Source organism: Schistocerca piceifrons, chromosome 3 (assembly GCF_021461385.2).
Source record: "Schistocerca piceifrons isolate TAMUIC-IGC-003096 chromosome 3, iqSchPice1.1, whole genome shotgun sequence".
NCBI lineage: Eukaryota > Metazoa > Arthropoda > Insecta > Orthoptera > Acrididae > Schistocerca > Schistocerca piceifrons.
This window is the reverse complement of record NC_060140.1, coordinates 684,947,304-684,968,415: the sequence shown is the minus strand read 5'-3', so window position 1 is coordinate 684,968,415 and position 21,112 is coordinate 684,947,304.

Sequence of the window (21,112 nt, the reverse complement as noted above, 5' to 3'; positions counted from 1 at the left end):
AAAAAATGAATGTTAATACAATGCTTACAATATTCCTTGAGATGTATGAGAAAAATATGTAAGTAGGCTGTTTAGGTTTTTTATTGGTAACGCCACGTAGCGCTCTGTATGAAAATCACTGGCTATGCTGTGTGCAGTCTGTGGCTAGTTTGCATTGTTGTCTGCCATTGTAGTGTTGGGCAGCTGGATGTTAATAGCGCATAGCGTTGCGCAGTTGGGGGTGAGCCGCCAGCAGTAGTGGATGTGGGGAGAGAGATGGCGGAGTTGTGAGAGCGGATGATCTGGACAGAGACAGTAACTTTGTAAGACTGGATGTCATGAACTGATATATATAATATGACTTTTGAACAATATTAAGGTAAATACATTGTTTTTTCTCTATCAAAATCTTTCATATGCTAACTATGCCTATCAGTAGTTAGTGCCTTCAGTAGTTTGAATCTTTTATTTAGCTGGCAATAGTGGCGCTCGCTGTATTGCAGTAGCTTAAGTAACGAAGATTTTTGTGAGGTAAGTGATTCGTGAAAGGTATAGTTTCACTTTCGTTTATGATCAGGTAAGTACATTGACGTCAGCAGAACTTTGCTTACAGAGGACGATAACTACGACACTTCCACAGAATTATCTTACAGCAAGATGCACATTTAGCGCTACAGGACACGCATTTGAGTGATTAATTTTGTACTTAAACCATTTATTTTTCAAGATTTTTCAATTACAAAGAAAGTTTTCCGTGATACATTTCATTCCATTGCTGTAATCTGTAATACCTGAGCGTATAATTACATTAATCCTCAGGGGGGGGGTACACGCTTACTTTGTGTACCATGTGTGTGGCAAGCACAAGGAGCCCTAGCTAATATGTTATTTGCTTATACAACTTTACACATCGTTACCATATTTCTCTAACACATAATTACACAGCTATCTGATCATTTAACTGAGAGAGACAAACATTTTTTTTATTACGTCAGTGACACATGTTTATGCAATTACACAGTTGGATAACTTCACACTTATGAAATTGTATTTTGTCTGTACTTTGTGAACTGTCGATATTTTTTTGGAACCATTGTGATACTATGAGAGCTTTGAATGTCGCATTTGGTATGGGGTCATGATTTTTAAAGTACATTTGAGGTAGATGACACTATTGAAATGAGCAGATAATTTTGTAGGTTTTGAAATTATTGCAGAAAGCTATGACGTTTTTGAGATTTGACTGAGGTATTACGATGTTATTTTTATGAAGACGATGTGTATTATGCTGTTGAGGTATGTTTATGATCAATAAGATGATGCTACAGTATATGAGGAATTTGATTATGCTACATATTTATTATGATGAAATATTGAAGATGTGTCGACGAATACGTATATGAATAATGAGTAGTGGTTAGGGACTCTGTTTTGTGGAAAAGGATGTTGGAAACCAAGAATTGTACTTTAAGAGTTATGAAATGTGTGTAAATGCGTGCATGTATTACAATGCCGACGAAAATTTTTTGGACACATATTTACAGGATTTTGTTTCTACACATTTGTAACGGAAATTCTCGACCTGTGAAATTTTTGTATGAGACTGTCACTGTAGTGGAAACTGCTGTCGTAAATATTTCGTTAAGAAAGGTAAGTGACCTTGACGTAATGCGTTTTGGGCGCCCAGCTGAGAGATAGTCGTCTGAAAAAAAAAAAAAAAGCCATTAGGTGGAGAAAGAAAGAGGCCATTAACCTCGCTATTGACATTCCTTTGTAGAAAGCATCGCAAATATGACACGCTATTACTTGGAAATATAAGATTATACAGTGGAGCACGTACTTTGTGCTACTTACTGAAATGCTTATGAATCGATGGGAAATATTCTTACATCTGCACACCTGATTACGACAAGTGTCTTTCTACGAGAATTGAGAGAATTTCTACTAACTTATGAAATGCCACATGACAATTGAATGATATTGTTATTCTTTGCTTTACATAGTTGGTTATTTCATTTGATATCTGGTTTCCTGCTGTGCTGCAGCATTGGTTCTATAAAATAAAATTAAATGCATTTGCTAAGGTGAAAACTTTCTGCCAACAGATCTATTGAATAATAATTTTATGATCCACATTCTTCAAAAAAGGAGCACTTGGAATGGAAAGAACAATAAGAAGGGATTAACAACAGTAACTGCATACATAATTTTCTTTTCAACTACTTGGTAATTTTTTTTGCTAGAACAACTTCTTGTGGTGCACCACTTTAGTTACATAGACTTTAAGATGTGAATAGACATTTCCTTTATCTGCATTGTTGTCTTTAGTGTAATATTTTTTTTGCTTGAGCTTTGTCATATTTAGGTATAAGTTATAGCATTTGCTGCTGCTGCTGTTTACCAGGCATAGTGTTACTGAATTTGACTTTGTATTATTCTGTCAAGCCAGTTTTGCTAATGACTTATTTTTATTGTTTGCTGTGCATTGCCTTATATTAGTTGTAATATTGCATTTGCTTTGCTAATTTATGCTGCTTGCTTTGCCAATTTGCATTTTTTATCATTGCTGTTTGCGTTAATTGTTTTGTGCTTCTGCATTGCCTTCTCCCTTAGTTTAGCATCTGAGATCAGTAGATTTAAGTTAGCTTAAGAGGGGTAGACTATATAAGAGAATGAGTTGCGATGAATTGGAAGAAATGTATTGTGAAGTTTTACAAAAAAAGTACAGAAAGCAGGTATAGATAGGACTTTTTGGGAATAATGAAGAACGAAGGGAGATCACCAAGAAGTAAAGAAAGTTTTGTTTTCAAAACTGCAGTGAAACAAACCCTGTCCTTTCCTTGTGTTATCCCACTATGTGTTTGTGTACCCTTGTATATTTGTGTTTTTCCTGTCTTTATGTGTTTAGCTGATACGAGTTACGTTGTGGAATTTTTCTAATAATATGTTATTTTCTTTGTAAAGATGCTTAGACATTATTTATTCTGTTTTGTTTTAATGCTCATGTGTGAAGTTGATGTTTCAAAAGTTATTCTGGTCTTTTATGTATGTACTTATGTCATAATTCCTGTAACACTGATGTATATGTTTATTTCTATTCTTTTGTAAAGCCCCTGTTACTACAAATGTTATCTGTATTGTTATGTTCTTTAATGATGTATTTTGTACCTTTGTTATTGTATTCTTATGTTATAAAATTGTAATTGACACCAGTTCATCAAATTAAGTAACTTGTAAGTTACATTTCACTGCACACGTTTCTGTTGGTCATAGTATATGCACCATATGTGAGAAGTAGGGACTGATAGTGTTTGCACGTGTGTTACTAATTCAGCAAGGGACTGGATAACAGCATTGCTGGTTCTAAGGACATTCCAAAAAAAATTTTTTGTGCATGCACAAGTGGTGGCTTATGGACTTGCTGTATTCTCCGTAAGAATCTTCTATGGTGATTGTGCACCTGCACAGTCGCAACAGATGGCTGCTAGCCATCTCTACAAGGACAACAGTGGGTCTACACCTTTGATGACTCATCAATACTATTATTTCTACAAGGACTGCAGTGGATCTGCTCCTCTGGTGGCCCACCAATACCATAATCTCTACCAGGACAACCGTGGGTCTGCTCTGTGATGACCTACCTACCAATATTCGTCAAAACTTCGACTGACTCTGCTATGGGTTTGCTCTGTTGTGGCCCATTACCTGTCTGCATGTCAAGAGTCAGCACTGTCTTTCCGTTGGAAGGACATCACTACTTCTTCAAGACTGCATGGAAATCCACTACTTCCATGTGCATTTTCTTTTACTGCTCAGACTGTGAGAAAAACACTGCTATTTTACTGTGATGAACGATCAGGACTGTCTTTATGGACTGTGTGAAAATTTTAGCTTTTGACCAACATTGTATCAATAAGCGAGTGCATTTGATTTCTTTGCTATTGCAAATTTTTTCAAATCTGTATTGGCCACTGCCCAAAACAATTTGTACAATTTTTTGTGGGGAGCATGGGGGCTACCTTGAGGTAAATAAGCATTGAGCTCAGAAACCCCACTTAGTTCCAGTAATAATTAGTTACAGCTAAACACATTGTAAGTATGCTGTTTAGGTTTTCTTATCAGTAACGCCACGTAGCGCTCTGTATGAAAATCACTGGCTGTGCTGTGTGTAGTCTGTGGCTAGATTGCATTGTTGTCTGCCATTGTAGTGTTGGGCAGCTGGATGTTAACAGCGTGTAGCGTTGCGCAGTTGGAGGTGAGCCGCCAGCAATGGTGGATGTGGGGAGAGAGATGGCGGAGTTGTGATAGCGGATGATCTGGACAGAGACAGTAACTTTGTAAGACTGGATGTCACGAACTGATATATGTAATATGACTTTTGAACAATATTAAGGTAAATACATTGTTTTTTCTCTATCAAAATCTTTCATATGCTAACTATGCTTATCAGTAGTTAGTGCCTTCAGTAGTTTGAATCTTTTATTTAGCTGGGAGTAGTGGCGCTCGCTGTATTGCAGTAGCTTGAGTAACAAAGATTTTTGTGAGGTAAGTGATTTGTGAAAGGTATAGTTTAATGTTAGTCAGGGCCATTCTTTTGTAGGGATTATTGAAAATCAGATTCCGTTGCACTAAAAATATTGTATGTCAGTTTAAGCACAGTCTTGTACAGTTTTTATAAGGGGACGTTTGAAATATTCCACAAAAGTCCCAATGGACCGTTTTTTCTTGGAAGTCTAATATTAAATCTGGAGTATCTAGGTCTGATACATGTAGAGTTTGTGACTTTGTAACGGTCAAAATTCAGTCAACATCTGGAGGCAAAGCAATCAGTGAAAGGGAGAAGGAATTCCATCTCCGAAAAGCCGAAAAGTTTCAGGAAAAGACAAGGAAACTGCAACAGTATACTTACAAGAGGGAAAGCTCTGTAATTTCCTTTGATTATCGTGAAGGGTTTGACAGAGCACTAAAATACCTAAGTCGAAACAAGGCCCCGGGGGTAGACAACATTCCATTAGAACTACTGACAGCCTTGGGAGAGCCTGGCCTCACAAAACTAGTGAGCAAAATGTATGAGACACGCGAAATACCCTCAGACTTCAAGAAGAATATCATAATTCCAATCCCAAAGAAAGCTAGTGTTGACAGATGTGAAAATTACCGAGCTATCAGTTTAATAAGCCACGGCTACAAAATACTAAAACGAATTCGTTGCAGACGAATGGAAAATGTGGTAGAAGCCAACCTCGGAGAAGATCAGTTTGGATTCCATAGAAATGTTGGATAACGTGTGGTAATACCGACCCTACGACTTATCTCAGAAAATAGATTAAGGAAAGGCAAACCTACATTTCTAGCATTTGTAGACTTAGAGAAAGTTTTTGACAATGTTGACTGGAATACTCTCTTTCAAACTCTGAAGGTGGCAGGGGTAAAATACAGGGAGCGAAAGGCTATTTACCATTTGTACAGAAACCAGATGGCAGTTATAAGAGTCGAGGGACATGAAAGCGAAGCAGTGGTTGGGAAGGGAGTGACGGGGTTGTAGCCTCTCCCCGATGTTATTCGATCCGTATATTGAGCAAGCAGTAATGGAAACAATAGAAAAATTCGGAGTAGGTATTAAAATCCATGGGGAATAAATAAAAACTTTGAGGTTCGCCGATGACATTGTAATTCTGTCAAAGACAGCAAAGGACCTGCAAGAGCAGCTGAACGGAATGGACAGTGTCTTGAAAGGAGGATATAAGATGAACATCAACAAAATCAAAACGAGGATAATGGAATGTAGTCGAATTAAATCGGGTGATTCTGCGGGAATTAGATTAAGAAATGAAATACTTTAAGTAGTAAAGGAGTTTTGCTATTTGGGGAGCAAAATAACTGCTGATGGTCGAAGTAGAGAGGATATAAAATGTAGACTGGCAATGGCAAGGAAAACGTTTCTGAAGAAGAGAAATTTGTTAACATCGAGTATAGATTTAAGTGTGAGGAAGTCGTTTCTGAAAGTATTTATATGGAGTATAGCCATGTATGGAAGTGAGACGTGGACGATAAATAGTTTAGAGAAGAAGAGAATAGAAGCTTTCGAAATGTGGTGCTGCAGAAGAATGCTGAAGATTAGATGGGTAGATCACACAACTAATGAGGAGGTATTGAATAGAATTGGAGAGAAGAGAAATTTGTGGTACAACTTGACTAGAAGACGGGATCGGTTGGTAGGGCATATTCTGAGACATGAAGGGATCACCAATTTAGTAATGGAGGGAAGCGTGGAGGGTAAAAATCGTAGAGGGAGACCAAGACATGAATACACCAAACAGATTCAGAAGGATGTAGGTTGCAGTCGGTACTGGGAGATGAAAAGCTTGTACAGGATAGAGTAGCATGGAGAGCTGTATCAAACCATTCTCAGGTCTGAAGACCACAACAACAACAACAACAACAACATGCGTGCACAAATACACACAAACCAGATATTTTATGCTCGACAGTTAAAAAATGGTTCAAATGGCTCTGAGAACTATGAGACTTAACATCTGTGATCATCAGTCCCCTAGAACTTAGAACTACTTAAACCTAACTAACCTAAGGACATCACACACATCCATGCCCGAGGCAGGATTCGAACCAGCGACCGTAGCACTCGCGCGGTTCCGGACTGAGCGCCTAGAACCGCTAGTCACCGCGGCCGGCGCTCGACAGTTATGGTGGCAGTTTGTTTCCGGTATACACAGTTTCCGTGACGGTAGCGCAGCTCTATATGGGTATTGTGAGGGACTGGGAAGAGAGGCCAAATCGAGGTGACGTCACGTGTTTTCCATAACATTAGGATCTGGAAAATAAGAGAGATGATATTGGTTTTGGTTTCCTATGGGTGATAAAGTTCTTTTACCTCTTGATGGACTGTCTGAAAATGTTCAGTAAAATCACTCACGTGTTTTCGGTTTGGGTACATTCGTACTTTCCCAATGAACAGCATTTTACACTCATTTCTAAAAGAAAAGCCGTGGAGACCGTAGAAACTCCACAGCAGTGGAATGACATAATGTTGTCATGTGGAATAAAACTGAACCCATTTAAGCTTGTAAATGTTGTACAACAAAATATTTTCAACGTAAAGGAAGCTGCAGATGCTTAATTTCTGAAAACTACAAAGTGACCTCTTCAGCTGAAGAAGCTTATAATATACTGTGTGGACAGACAACATCCACTTGTACCTGTGCGAGAGAATTACACCGGACGTGGAGTACGTGCATCACACGAAACAAGGAACAAATGCTATCAGATCTTCATTTTCCTCAGCCGTATAAAGGACCAGTCCGTATCAATGGTGCAAAAATGTATTATTTTGGGAAGTCTGTATCCCATACTGACAGAGAAGGAACGAAAGCTCTTTAACTGTTTTAAATGAAGTAACGAGAATTGTGGTTACACAGATGAATCAGATAATAGCAGCGGTGAAGCGTTATGAAAAAAAAGTTGAAAAAAATAAAGGAAGCAAATTACCTTGGTTCATCATTGCTCAGTTACGTTGTAACATTAAAGATAGCAGAAACAAAGTTAGTAAATATCTCACTTACGTTGTAACATTGCAAAATTAACGGAGATAAAGCTATTAAGTAAGATATCTTCTTTTTTCCACGATTTTCCTACGGAACCAGCCTATGTCCTTCCATACCCGTGTTTACTACAGCATATCTTAATCATAAGCAATCACGAATAAATCTATTTATAGGTTAAAGAATAGCATTGATAGTTTAGTCAGGGTATAATTTAAGACAGTTCAACTATCTGAGAACTGTTAGCTGCTAGAAGGTTTCTTCCGTCCTCTGAAAAATTATTGACAATGTTCAAGGGCTGTTTTTGTCAAAAACCCTTCATTTTGATCCCACAGAACTATCACATTTCGGGGGTGTTGATTAATATGTATCACGTGCTGCTACAAATAGTCCCGTCTTTGGGATTAAGACCAGGTGATTTAGCGGACCGTTCGATTTGCGGTAGGATGCTGGAATATTCATCAAACCAGGAATGTATGTGTGCACCCCCGTGATGACAGATTCTGCCATTCTAAAATACGGGAGTCTCCGCAGCCTCCTCATACATAATGCAGAAGACAAGGAAACACTTGCTCACCAAGATTAAGCATCCCAATGTCCTCTGTAACCTGAATACATTGCCGCAAGTCATGGTAAAGCAACCCCAAAACTTCGTACTACCACGGTAGAGCCTCCACAGACTTTGGCTTAAACGTCACATTGGGCCTTCCGTGCACCGGACACCTCCCTTCAACTGAAGAGATGTCCCTTTAAAAGCCCCTAGTCAGCTATCGTCCAGTACCTAGACCTCTAAAGTCGTACAACGTAACGTGACACTGTGACCAACAGCCTTCTACGACACATTTGACTCCAGATGTCCCTAGTATGAATTTCGGTTTTCAGTGTTGATTCGGAAACTGGTTGACATGCATCTGCATTCACTGACAGCAACAATCCCTTCGGTTATCTGGTGTGAAGCCATTGTACAACTGTGTCATGAATCGGTACCGAGGATGTTACGCTACTGGTTGTCAAATGTGTCATATTTTTGTAACATGTTTCACTACTACGTTATCAGCTATCAAGTGCCATTACGCGCAGAGGCATGTTGCAAAACAGTCACACATTTGACAACTGGTGTCGTAACATTCTCAGTATCGAATCCCTCTCGGGTTTGAAAGCAACTGTCACCAACAAGGCATGACTCTCGCCTCTGGTCACTGATATGGTAGGACATCAGGACATGTTCCTCCGGGAAGGACTAAGCCAAAGTCAACGATACACGAAAAAATACACTTTTTTCTTTATTGACTGAGACACTTTGGAGAACTCAGGCTGGCGGCATGCATAGAACGAATGAGCAACTTATGGTTTTACAGACAAGCTCAGCAATCTGCAGAATTAGAACAAATATTTAGAGAGACAGTAATTAAAACAAAATCTAGCCTAAACAATTAAACAAAATTTGATTTTACAGTCAGGCTCAGCAATCTAAATAGTAAACAGCTTCAAATCCAAAGTTTAAACGAAGGCTTAAAATTAAATCAGATGTTAAATTGAAACAATTAAGCCAAATAAGATTTTACAGGCACTCAGCAATCTCAATAGAAAAAGAAAGTCCAAAGCTTAGACAGAGGCTCATTTAAAGCAAAATACAACTTGAACAAAAAGTTATCATTACCTTAAAGGCAGGCTCGGCAGTCTGAGTAATAAAACAGACTCCAATCCAATGTTTTACGGGAGCTTCGTTACAAAAGAATTTAGCTAAAAATTTTCATTGCAATAAAACTGGAAACGATTAAGATACTTGAAAATTACATGCACATAAATCCATAAGGTTACTCGAAATTCAGATGGAAGGTAACTTCCTCACAGTATTAAGAACAATATGTGAGATGTTGATCATGTGCCAGTCCCTTTTATTGACCTAGGTGCTTTTCTACACATGGAGTAACTTCAGCAGTTTCACACAATTACTTAACCTTAACACAAACAGCAACAAGAGCACAAGAGGAACATTGAGATTTTATTTAAACTAATAATTACAAAGATTATCTTGAGGCGCCTCTAAAGATGAAATCAAAAACAACTTCTCAATCTTAAACAACTTTCAAGGGAGGTTTACACCTTTAAATAAACATATAAAATTCAAAATAGTGCGTTTGCCTAGAGAAGGATAAGATCCCTGTTTAATGTGTGGAAGCGTATAGTCTTCATACCACTGTATTGTGCGATAACTTGTCTTGTCAGCATTTTCCTGTAAACCCATTTTCTTTGTTTTATCCCAAGACGTTTCCGATTATTGATGTGTAATACGTGAAGTCATTTTCGGCGACTCCCGGTCCTTCAGAACTCAATTAGCGAGGTGTTGCAGTGCTTAGCAGATTGCAGTCGCATTCGGGAGGACGAAGTTTCACATCTGCATCCGGCCATCCAAATTTAATTTTTCGGCGATTTCCCTAAATCGATCCAGGCAAATGCCGTGGTTCAAGTGCCACTGCCACACTCCCTCCCTATCCTTAAAATATTCCGAGTTTGTGCTCCGTGTCTAATGACCGCGATGTAGACGTGACGTTAAACCCTAATCTTCCTTCGTTCCATTTTTTTCCTTTTTTCAATGTTAATCTTATCTTAGGAGCTATCTTGCCAGTTCCACCATTGAGAGTAATTATTGTGCAACTCGTTTCTTCCACATTTCCAACAGTGGTCCTATTACAAGTCTCATATAGGTCGGTATTGTTCGTTGCATTTTTCCTACCGATCCATTGCGCTTTCGGTGGAAATTAGATGTGTGTTTTCATCGTGCTCTGTAGAAAGCTCTACACAACTTTAGGCCAGTTTGGAAGCAGCTTCCAATGGTTGCGCCTTTGTCAGAACTCTCAGCTCCACTCAACTTACCTCCAGTGCATGGAAGCGGCCTCTGAAGCTTTTTCTCGTTCGTGAACTTGCACTAAATTCTTCAATATCTTTGGCATCTCAAGCTGTTCTTACAATAAATAATTCTTACCAACACACAAGGAAGGAAATAGTAGGAATTCGCTCAGTTATACAGACTGTTTTACAAATCATGCTACACGCTAGAAGAGGTTGTAAAGGGCACTTAGTAGATCAAGTTTTACGAAGGAACCCATGTCCGGAAACAGTTTGTTTCCAAGTTACAAGGAAAAAAAATGTACAGACTTCACTTCTATTTACTGTGATATTACAACAGCTGTTCGATATGACGACATTCAAGTTCAGTGCAGTGTATCTACACAGTAAGTTCGCATAAACGCTGTCCAATATGCATGGTGCATGGTTCATCACCTCTACCGCAGCCATGACCCGTGCAACCAGATCTTCCTCCTTCTGGACAGGGGTCCCTAAACAAGACTCTTCATGTGGCCCCACAAGAAGAAGTCCAAAGGGATCTTGGTGGCCAAGCACGTGGTCCACCTCGACCGATCCACCTGACTACACGCAGATAGTTTAGAAAGCCAACTGCAAAATGTACTGCGGCGCTATTACACTGGAACTACAATTCGTGCTGAACGTCGAAAGGTACAACTTCCAAAAACTCTGTTACCATTTGTTGCAGGCACACTTACCCGGCACTTTTTAGGTGGGGTAGGAGGTTGAACGGCCCAGTCACACGACCATCGCAGGTACCTGCCTAGACATAGATGCTGGAGGTGTACTGAAATCTTCATGTGACGTGGTTTCGGGGTTTTCTTGATCCCAAATATGGCTTTTTCTGGAGCTCAAAACACCTTCCCCGTTCAAATGCGCTTCGTCGGTGAACAAAATTCGCCTTAGAAACCGAGGAAAATCCACACAATCATGTAAAAACCAATTACAGAAATTGACATGTGGCACAAAATTCGTCGGGGGCATGGTGTATAGCTTCTGAGGGTGATGCGGATGGAGCTGTTGTTCATGCAGAACACGCTAGATAGACGGGTGAGACACGCGTAAGTCACGTGCAATGGCTCGAGCACTCGCTGATGAGTTCTCATCAACTTGATGAAACACTTCCTCTTCCAATACGACAATGTGACGCCTTCTTGGAGCACCACACTTGTTATATCGCATGTGAATTTCTCACTTTCCTGCCTCCCTTGTTCTACTGTGGAAAACGTGGGATCTGATGGAGTCACACGATCTGGAAAGTACAGACGTTGAGCGTCTCTTCCATTACGACGGGCTTCACCGTTAATTAACAACATATCGGTGTACTCTGCGAACGTGTACTCAGGCATCCCGTTATCGTACAACTGGTCATCGTAATGTCAACTCAAGCATCACCAGGAAGTATGAAAACAAGGCAGAGAAAAACAGAGGACATCACGTGACACCGAGTCATCCTACCATTCACGACTGTGGGTAGCCTATCATAACAGGAGAATTGCATGAGAAACATCTAGCGCACGGTTCAGTGGTTCTTGTTTTCCTTGTAACATGGAAACGAACCGTCTCCGTCATGGGTTCTCAAAACTTGATCTACTAAATGTAAGTCCCATTCATAACATTCAGAAGTGTGTAACATAAATTGTGACATCGACCTCCAGTAGAATTTTGAGACATGTACTGCGTTCCAACATTATGAAATTCCTCGAAGAAAACAATCTATTGACACACAATCATCATGCATTCCTAAAATACAATTCTTGTAAAACACAACTGGATCTTTATTCTCTTGAAGTAGTAAACCTATGAAGGATCTCAAGCTGTTTCCACATTTTTAGATTTTCACAAGTCATTTAACACCGTTTCTTACAAGAACTCCAACTTCCGTGTCCAATGGAACATCATTTCAGTTGCCCGACTACATTCGTGATATCCTGTCAGAATCGTCACACTGCGTAGTAACTGACGAGAAGCCACCGAGTGAAACAGAGGAGATATCTGCGGTTCCCCAGCAGTCTTCAGATTATTTGCAGATGATGCTAATGGTTACCACCCGATAAAGTCATAAGAAGATCAAAACGAGTTTCAAACTGATTTACACATTTGTACCGTGCGAAAACTGATAATTGGCCTTAAACATGAAAATTGCGAGTTCCTTACAGAAGCGCCGTATTGAAAAGATTCCGTTAAATTTCGGTTACAGGAGAAATCACAAATCCAAAGATTTTCGATCAGTTAATACCAAGGAATTTCAATTATGAGAAACTTAAATGGTTATTTGAAGCCATATTGTCCGTTAACCGATCGTGACTGTTTTCAAATACCACTACCAGTCACAATATTTTTTGTTGGATACTAAATTATTTATTTAGCGACGTATTTCGGGGTGATACCTCATCACAAGCTATAGTGGCATTACGAAAACATTTAACGTAAGTGTTCACTGATATTAAAGCTTCTTTACATGACTGCTGCGATTATCCTGTGGAGGGAGAGAAGGATAACCTAGCAAGAGCTGATGTCACTTTGTACGCCATGTGATCAAAAGTATCCGGACACCTACCTGAAAATGACTTACAAGTTCGTGGCACGCTCCATCGGTAATGCTGTAATTCAACATGGGTTTGGTCCACCCTTAGCCTTGATGGCAGCTTCCACTCTCGCAGACATACTTTTAACCAGATGCTGGAAACTTTCTTAGGCAATGGCAGCTCAATCTTCACGGAATGCTGCACTGAGGAGAGGTATCGATGTCGGTCGGTGGGGCCTGGCACGAAGTCGACGTTCGGAAACATCACAAAGGTGTTCTATAGGATACAGGTCAGGTCTCTGTGCAGGCCAATCCATAACAGAGATGTTATTGTAATGTAACCACTCCGCCACAGGCCGTGCGTTATAAACAGGTGCTCGAAAGTGTTGAAAGATGCAATCGCCATCCCCGAATTGCTCTTCAACAGTGAGAAGCAAGAAGGTGCTTAAGACATCAGTGTAGGCCTGTGTTGTGATATTACCATGCAAAACAACAAGGGTTACAAGCCAACTCCATGAAAAACACGACCATACCATAACACAACCGCCTCCGAATTTTACTGTTGGCATTACACATGCTGGCAGATGATGTTCACCGGGCATTCGCCATAACCACACCCTGCCATCGGATCCCCACATTCTTTACCGTGATTCATCACTCCACACAACGTTTTTCCACTGTTCAATCGTCCAATCTTTACGCTCTTTACAGCAAGCAAGGCGTCGTTTGGCATTTACCTACCTGATGTGTGGCTTATGAGCAACCGCTCGACCATGAAATCCAAGTTTTCTCACCTCTCGCCTAACTGTCATAGTACTTGCAGTGGATCTTGATGCAGTTTGGAATTCTTTGTGTTATCTGCATAGATGTCTACCTATTACACTTAACGACCCTCTTTAACTGTCGGCGCCGCGCTCTGTAGCCGAGCAGTCCTAGGCGCCTTGTCACGATCCGAGCGGCTCCCCCTGTCGGAAGTTCGAGTCCTCCCTTGGGCATGGGTGTGTGTGTTGCCCTTAGTGTAAGTTTAAGTTACATTAAGTAGTTCGTAAGCTTAGGGACAGATGACCTCAGCAGTTTGGTCCCATAAGACCTTACGACATATTTCCATATTTTTCAACTGTCGGTAGTCTCTATCAGTCAAGTGACTATCACATCGGAAACAGAAGACCTAGGGATATTTAGGAGTGTGAAAAACTTGCGTACAGTGACAGTCAATCACCTGACAACGTTCGAAGTGCATGAGTTCCGCGGAGTGCCCCATTCTGCTCTCTCGCGATGTCTAATGAGGTCGCTGATACGAAATACCTGGGAGCAGGTGGCAGCAAAATGCACCTAATATGCAAAACGTATGTTTTGGGGGGTATCCGAATATTTTTGGTCACGTGTTGTGTATTGGTCTCCTGTTCACATGAAAGTGAGTGTTAGTTTTACAAAAACTTTCATGTTAACAGCATACCAACGCACAAAGTGATATCGCCTCTTACTAGATTATCATTCTCTCTCTCTCCACAGGATGATCACAGCAGTCATGTAAAGAAGCTTTAGTATTTGTATACACTTATGTTAATTTTTTTTATACTGCCACTATATCCCGATAATCAAGTAGTATCTCGAAACATGTTGCTAAATAAATAATTTAGTAATCAAGAAAAAAAAATTGTGACTGGTAATGGTATTTGAAAACCTTTTCATAACGTAAATCTGAATCATCACATAGAAAATGTTTTAGGGAAGCGAACCGACTGCTTTTAATGGCAGAACACTTAAACGATACAACAAATTACTAAAGAGGAAACCTATACCGCACATCAACCTATACTGCACTTGCCCGTTCACTTCTTTAGTACGGCTGCGGAGTATAGAAGCACACACGATAGGACTGACGGAGCACACTCTAACCGATTTCAAAGAAGTATAGTTTGTTTTGTAGTATCGCAAATAAAAGACGAAGCGTCACAGATATGAAATGCGAGTTGCGGTGGCAGTCATTGAAACAAGGGTATTTGTAGTTGCGTCGAGATCTTCCAGCAATACTTTAATTCCAACTTTCTTCTCCGAATGCGAAAATATATTTTTGATTCCCACCTACATACGGAGAAATAACCGCCGTATTAAAATAAATCAGTTTTTTTTTTTTTTTTTAATTTTACGGCGGTTCAAACACGCTTCGGCCATCCTGATTTAGGTTTCCGTGGTTTCACTAAATCGTTTCCGGAAAATGCCGGGATGGTTAATTAGAAAGTGCACAGCCGACTTCTTTCCCTAATCCGATGGGACCGATGACCTCACTCTCTGGTCTCTTCCCATGAATCAACCAATCAACCTTAAATTGGACCACATCCGGCATCTGAAACTTGCAAGTCTCAGCAGCTGCTCTTGTTTCAGTTGGTGGAAAAAAGGTACAGCAATCAGTTATAAGTTGTGTTTAACGTAGGAGATCTAGATTTCGTTCACTTAGTGACCATCTTTCATTTATCAGATAAAGTTAATACGTTTCATCCGTTAGTCGTGTGCAGTTTGAACTCTTGATATGTATAGTCCAAGAGGCACTATGCAAGTAATGGTTGAAGTGTTTTAACTTCGAGTGTTACTTTGAAGATGGCCATTCAGTGACGGAAACCAAGACCTTGCACGATAAACACAAGCTGCGACTGACTGCTGTTCCTTCTTTCAACAATTAAATCAGAGCTCGCACTGGAAGATAAAGTGTCCCGTTTCCCAAGAGTTATTCGAAAGTGTAATGGTCCAGAAATAATCCTAAAAAGGGTTCTACGAACCGCATGCCAAATACTTAAGTGTGAATGGCGGAGCAGTCATGTAGGTGTAGATGCCCTACAGATGTAGACGTGCGCCACTAATTTTTAAAGGACGGCTCTCTCATGTTTGTAACATCAAGTCATTACAAACTTTTTTCTTTCTTATTTCTGCACATTATGTTACAACCAATTCAGCAGCTTCTGACGTTAATTAAAAATGAAATGAAGTCGTCAGTGTACGCATTATTCATTTACCTGTGTCTCCGCAGTTAGTTCGATTAGTTATCAACAGGTGGCACCAGCTTACGAGAGAAGACGTTACATTGTGCTTAGTTCACGATGAAATGCGGTTCATTACTGTGAGTTAAAAAAAATAATCTTTATTGACAACATCTAAAATATTTGTACAAAAGGAACCCACCACCTTAATGATTAGTGGGTCATAATAATACTACAATGTTATATATCCAGCAGCTATTTTGTTGTTATTACAATGGTACTATGTTAGTTATTGTGAGCTACAGACAGGATTCAATACAGGGTAATAGGCAGACTACATCTATTAATCTATACTACTTGCTAATTGTTAGTATTATTACCTACTTGTTAATTCCTAACTGCCTGCAGCGTTACAGAAGTGTCAGCGTAGATATAAACCTACTACTTTAGGCCCTGCTCATCGAGCTAATCCCGATGAGCGTGCCCCTGAAACTGGGCAGGCCAAGATTGTTTGTCGCTGCAGGTTCCCAACTTAATATCTATATCTAAAGCTACAACTACTGTACTATCCTACGTCAATTCCGGTGCTTTTTGGTCTTGATTTGGGTACCCCGGTCCCCCTAGTCCTGCACGTGGCGGATTGCAACTGAAAAGTCGACTTGTCCACGCACAGGCGGTATAGGATCAGGGTAATTGGACACGTTCAGTATTTATCTTTAGTCGTGAAAGGCCCTCAAGTATGCTGTCAGTACTTTCCGTGATACCTCGTTTGTCAGACTATTTAGTGTTTCAAAAGTCTCTTCATGTCTTAATAGTTCGTATGTATTGTTATGTGGAAGCTGTTGTCTTAGTGTCACTGCTACATCATCGAAAAGGGGGCACTCGTAAACCACATAGTCGGGAGTGCCCTCCGAAGCGCCACAGTCACACTCGGGTGTAGCCTTTTTCCCAAACCGACACAAGTATGTCGGGTAGGGCCCATGACCAGTGAGAAAGTGTATTAGACCCCGCGTTGGCTCGAAGTACTTCATCCCTAACCTTTCTTTTACATTTGGCAGGAACCCAAAGGTTCTTCTGCCAGTTTCATCGGTTTTCCAAGACTATGCCATAAGTCCTTACCCCTTCTGCGTATTTCTCCCTTGTCCCTCACCAGTGCTCCCAGGATATTCTTAATTTTCGTGTTGTTCCCCTTCTTAACCCAATACCATGCTGCTTGCTCCCGTATTTTTATATCTAAAGGACAGAGCCCCATTATTATTAATAGTGCACTTCCTGGGGATGTCCTGTACGCCCCTATAGATCTTAACAGCATGTTTCTCTGTACTCTTCTCACTGCCATGGCAGGCACCACCCTCGTGAGCCTATGTGCCCAGACTCCTGATCCGTAACCCACTATCGACGTTAATATACTATTGTGATACAGCTTGATTAGGTGCGGTGGAAGGTGGAATCGTTTGTGGCCTATGGAAGTAAGGTTGTTAAGTACTTGTAGTGATTTTTGGGTTACGGACTCAATGTGCCTTCCGAAGTTCCACTTTTCATCGATGATGACGCCCAAGTAGCGAGTCTCTTGTCGTCTTATAACTGGTGAGCCTCCGATTCTGACTGTAGGGTTCCTTACCAGCTGTCCCTTCAGTAATAAGTACGTCGATTTTGTTGGTGAGATCGTCATCTTAGTATTTGTACACCAAAGTTGTAATTTGGTCATTGCTCTGTCTATTTTAGGCTCAATGTCCTCGCGGCTCCGGCCGCCGACCAGCAAAAGGAGGTCATCTGCGTAGGCTATCACCTCTAGCACTTCTTCATCTGCTACAAACTATCTAGAAGTGGTTCCATATGGATGTCCCAGAACAGGGGACCTAAGACGGAACCCTGGGGACATCCCTTAGTTATAGTTTTTCCTATTCTGCCGCTAGAGGATAATAGCCAGACCTCCCGCCCTTCACAATAGCTCCTCAGGCAACCATATAGCGACCCTGGACACTCCTTCTCCCGCAAGCAGGAGAAGAGCGAAGGCCACCACAGGTTGTCAAAGGCACCACTGATGTCAACCATGATGCCAACAACGTACTTGTACGGGGTAGAGCCGCAGACCTCAGCCGCCAGAGCGATCGCATCAGTTGCCGATCGCCCCGGCCTGAAGCTGAACTGCCTGCCACTCATCCTGCACAGCACTCGGTGTGCAGTCAGTCTGTCAGCCAGCAATTTCTCGAGTAATTTCCCAAGGATGTCCAGTAGGCAGATTGGTCTATAGGACTTGACATCCGCTGGGCCCTTGTCGGGTTCCTTTTTGATAATCACAACAATTGCCTCTTTCCAGATTTTCGGGAATTTTTTCTGTCTCAGGCACTCATTGTATAGCTGGGTTAGTGGCGCCACCAGTTGGGGTGCCAGGAACTGCACCACCCCCGCCACAATGCCGTCTGGGCCGGGGGCTTTCCCTGTTTTTAGTGTTTTGATGTGGCCAGCCACCTCATCTTCGGAGAAGGGGTAGACTGCCCTGTCGTTAACTACTCTGCCTGAATCTTCATTTCGTAGCTGGGACTGGCCTTCCGTGTCGCTGGCCACATCGTCATCAGGCAGCAGGGATCGGAGAAGGACCTCGGCAGTCTCCTGCCAGGAATCCGTCATCTCATCCCCGTGCCTGACCGTTGATAGCATCATTGGGGATCGGATCTTCTCCCTAACTAATTTGTAAGGTACTCCTCATGGGTCCAAGGCCAACTGGTCCAGTACAAATCTTTCCCAACTGCGTATTCTGACTTCTTTTAGTTCTTTTTGAAATTGCTCTTTTGCCTCCCGGTATTGCAGTAACCATCTTTGCTTTTCCCACCAGATGACACTGCGCTGGTAATGCCTTCTCAGCCTTCTGACAGACTGTGAGTTACTCTAAACTAAAATTAGGACAGAGAAGTGTATGTGTATCGTTATAACATGCATAGTACGATGGTAATAGATAATGCTTATAAATGGCGAAGCGATACAGGAAGGGATGCGTTCGTGATATGCACGGTTTGCACCCTCGTTCCACTCGCAGCAACAGCAAGACCTCTGAAATCCCGACATATTCGGAAAAGCGGCCAAATACTTTTTACAAGCAGGAATACAAATGCCCATATTGATCCTAGAATCTGTTACAGAAGTGAAGACCAAAAGAGAACGTTATACAAGGAAGCGAATATACTTCCTTCGACTTCATAGCTCGGAATCCCTAACCACAGGACCACGACAAACAGGGAACTCTCTGTATTTTTACTGTTCATCTTAGCATCAAATGAAGGCTTTTATTGCTGATGCGTCATTAATAACACAAAATTGTAAGCAATCGTACCATGAGTACCGTGTCTGTGATAAATTTTCAATGCGCAACTGCCTTGAAATTGCATACTCGTGCCATAACACGCATATTGTAATTCAACAACAACGAAATACGACGAAATAGACATGTCATCTCCAAAGCAGTCGTCTGCACTCTTAGCTTACTATCACGTCATTTTGACCTCACGTACCAGTAAGCCGTGAGTGTCACGAGCGCGTTCCGAAAGTGAAGCATAATTTGATAACCCGAACCAGCTACACCCTCGAAATGAACACAGCCATACATGCTGCTGCTTTGTGTTATCAAATTATGCTTCACTCTGCGTATTTCCATGGTATGACTGCCGGTAACTTTTTCCTATTTGGTCGTATGAAGAAACTGTTGCATGGCAGATATTTCCAGAAGAATGTCGAAGTGATTCTCGAGGTGGAACGGTTTCTGTACGTCAAAATGGTGAGAAACATCTACCGCATTGGATCGTGAATATGTAGAAGAAAAGGGCTAACAACATCATCATGTTTCGTGGCCAAGCACTGATTTTTTTTTCCCGGTGCTAATTAAAACTGTATGACTACCTGTCGTATGTCCCATGGAATAAACTCATGGTGCTTGTTCAGTGATAATGTAAAACCCTACTTGTCAAAAGTGAAAAGCTTTCTGATTTTATTTGTATGTTTCTTAAACTGGCCCTGAAACTGGGCCAATTGTTTTAAGAGACTCGCATGCCTTATTTAACAAAATTTTGTGTTACTGTCTGCAGCTACGTCAGTTGGTCTACTGTCTTTCATTAACTTGGGATTGTTGTTCTGACAGCCCGTCCACGCTTGTTGCATTGTGCTTTATTAATGTTTAATTCAGACACTATTTGAAGCTACAATTAGGTTTCCCTCAAAAGAAAATTAATGAAATTAATTAAGGAGAAAGGAACTGTAAGCTTCAAATAGGTCTGCTTATTCTCCAGTAGCAAGGCCGAAGCCTAGAAATTAATTAAATTTCAGTTTCAAGCAAACCGAGCAGTACCATTTAAGCAAAATAAAGCTCTGTGATTGTGAGAAGAGCTACAGCATCTCAGTCGAGCGTTTTACCGAGAAATTAAATTCGTGTACATCAAATTTTCCTCCGGAATCCCGACGTAAGAAAATATGCAGGCTACACGGGGACGGCATCTGAGATGAGGGCAGATACTCATACTTGTGTATCCATACATGTGTTATTTTCTTACGGTACATATCCTGTGAAGGAATAAGAGTTCCGTTAGCAAGCATCTTATTCAGCACAGGTAATAACTCTTAGTCCAAGATGATCTGAACACTATTTACATTCTTTTTTATTTAGTTCTAACATTTTAGCCTGTTATCTATAATTTAAGGAACGGCTGTATACATTCTTATTGAAATTACTGCTCTCAACATGTAATGCTTTCGAGACGGAGCCCGAGTCTCAAGGCATGAAGTTTTAATTTACTGTTTCTTAACTGCTTACTCTACTCGTAACACAATTTGCAGGCAGCATCCACATACACTATGCAATGTACCTGCTAATTTAAGTCATTTTATTACACATAATTCAGGAGATATGACGCCTATAGCCCTGAAACAGTGCCCGACTACGACATGGGTCTGTCTTGAAAGTGTTAATATTGTTCCCCAAACATCTAACACTAATAAGACCACATATACTGTTACAGCTTTACAACATTATCCACCATCGCCATAACTACACTGCCTGACAAAAGAGTCAAAGCACACACAAGACATCGTCGTATCTGAATGTAAGTTCGTACACGTTCCTATCGCTTATTTATTTATTTACGTATCAAGTTTCTTAGGACCAAATTGAGGAACAAATCTCCAAGCTCATGGAACGTGTCAGTACATGAAATTAC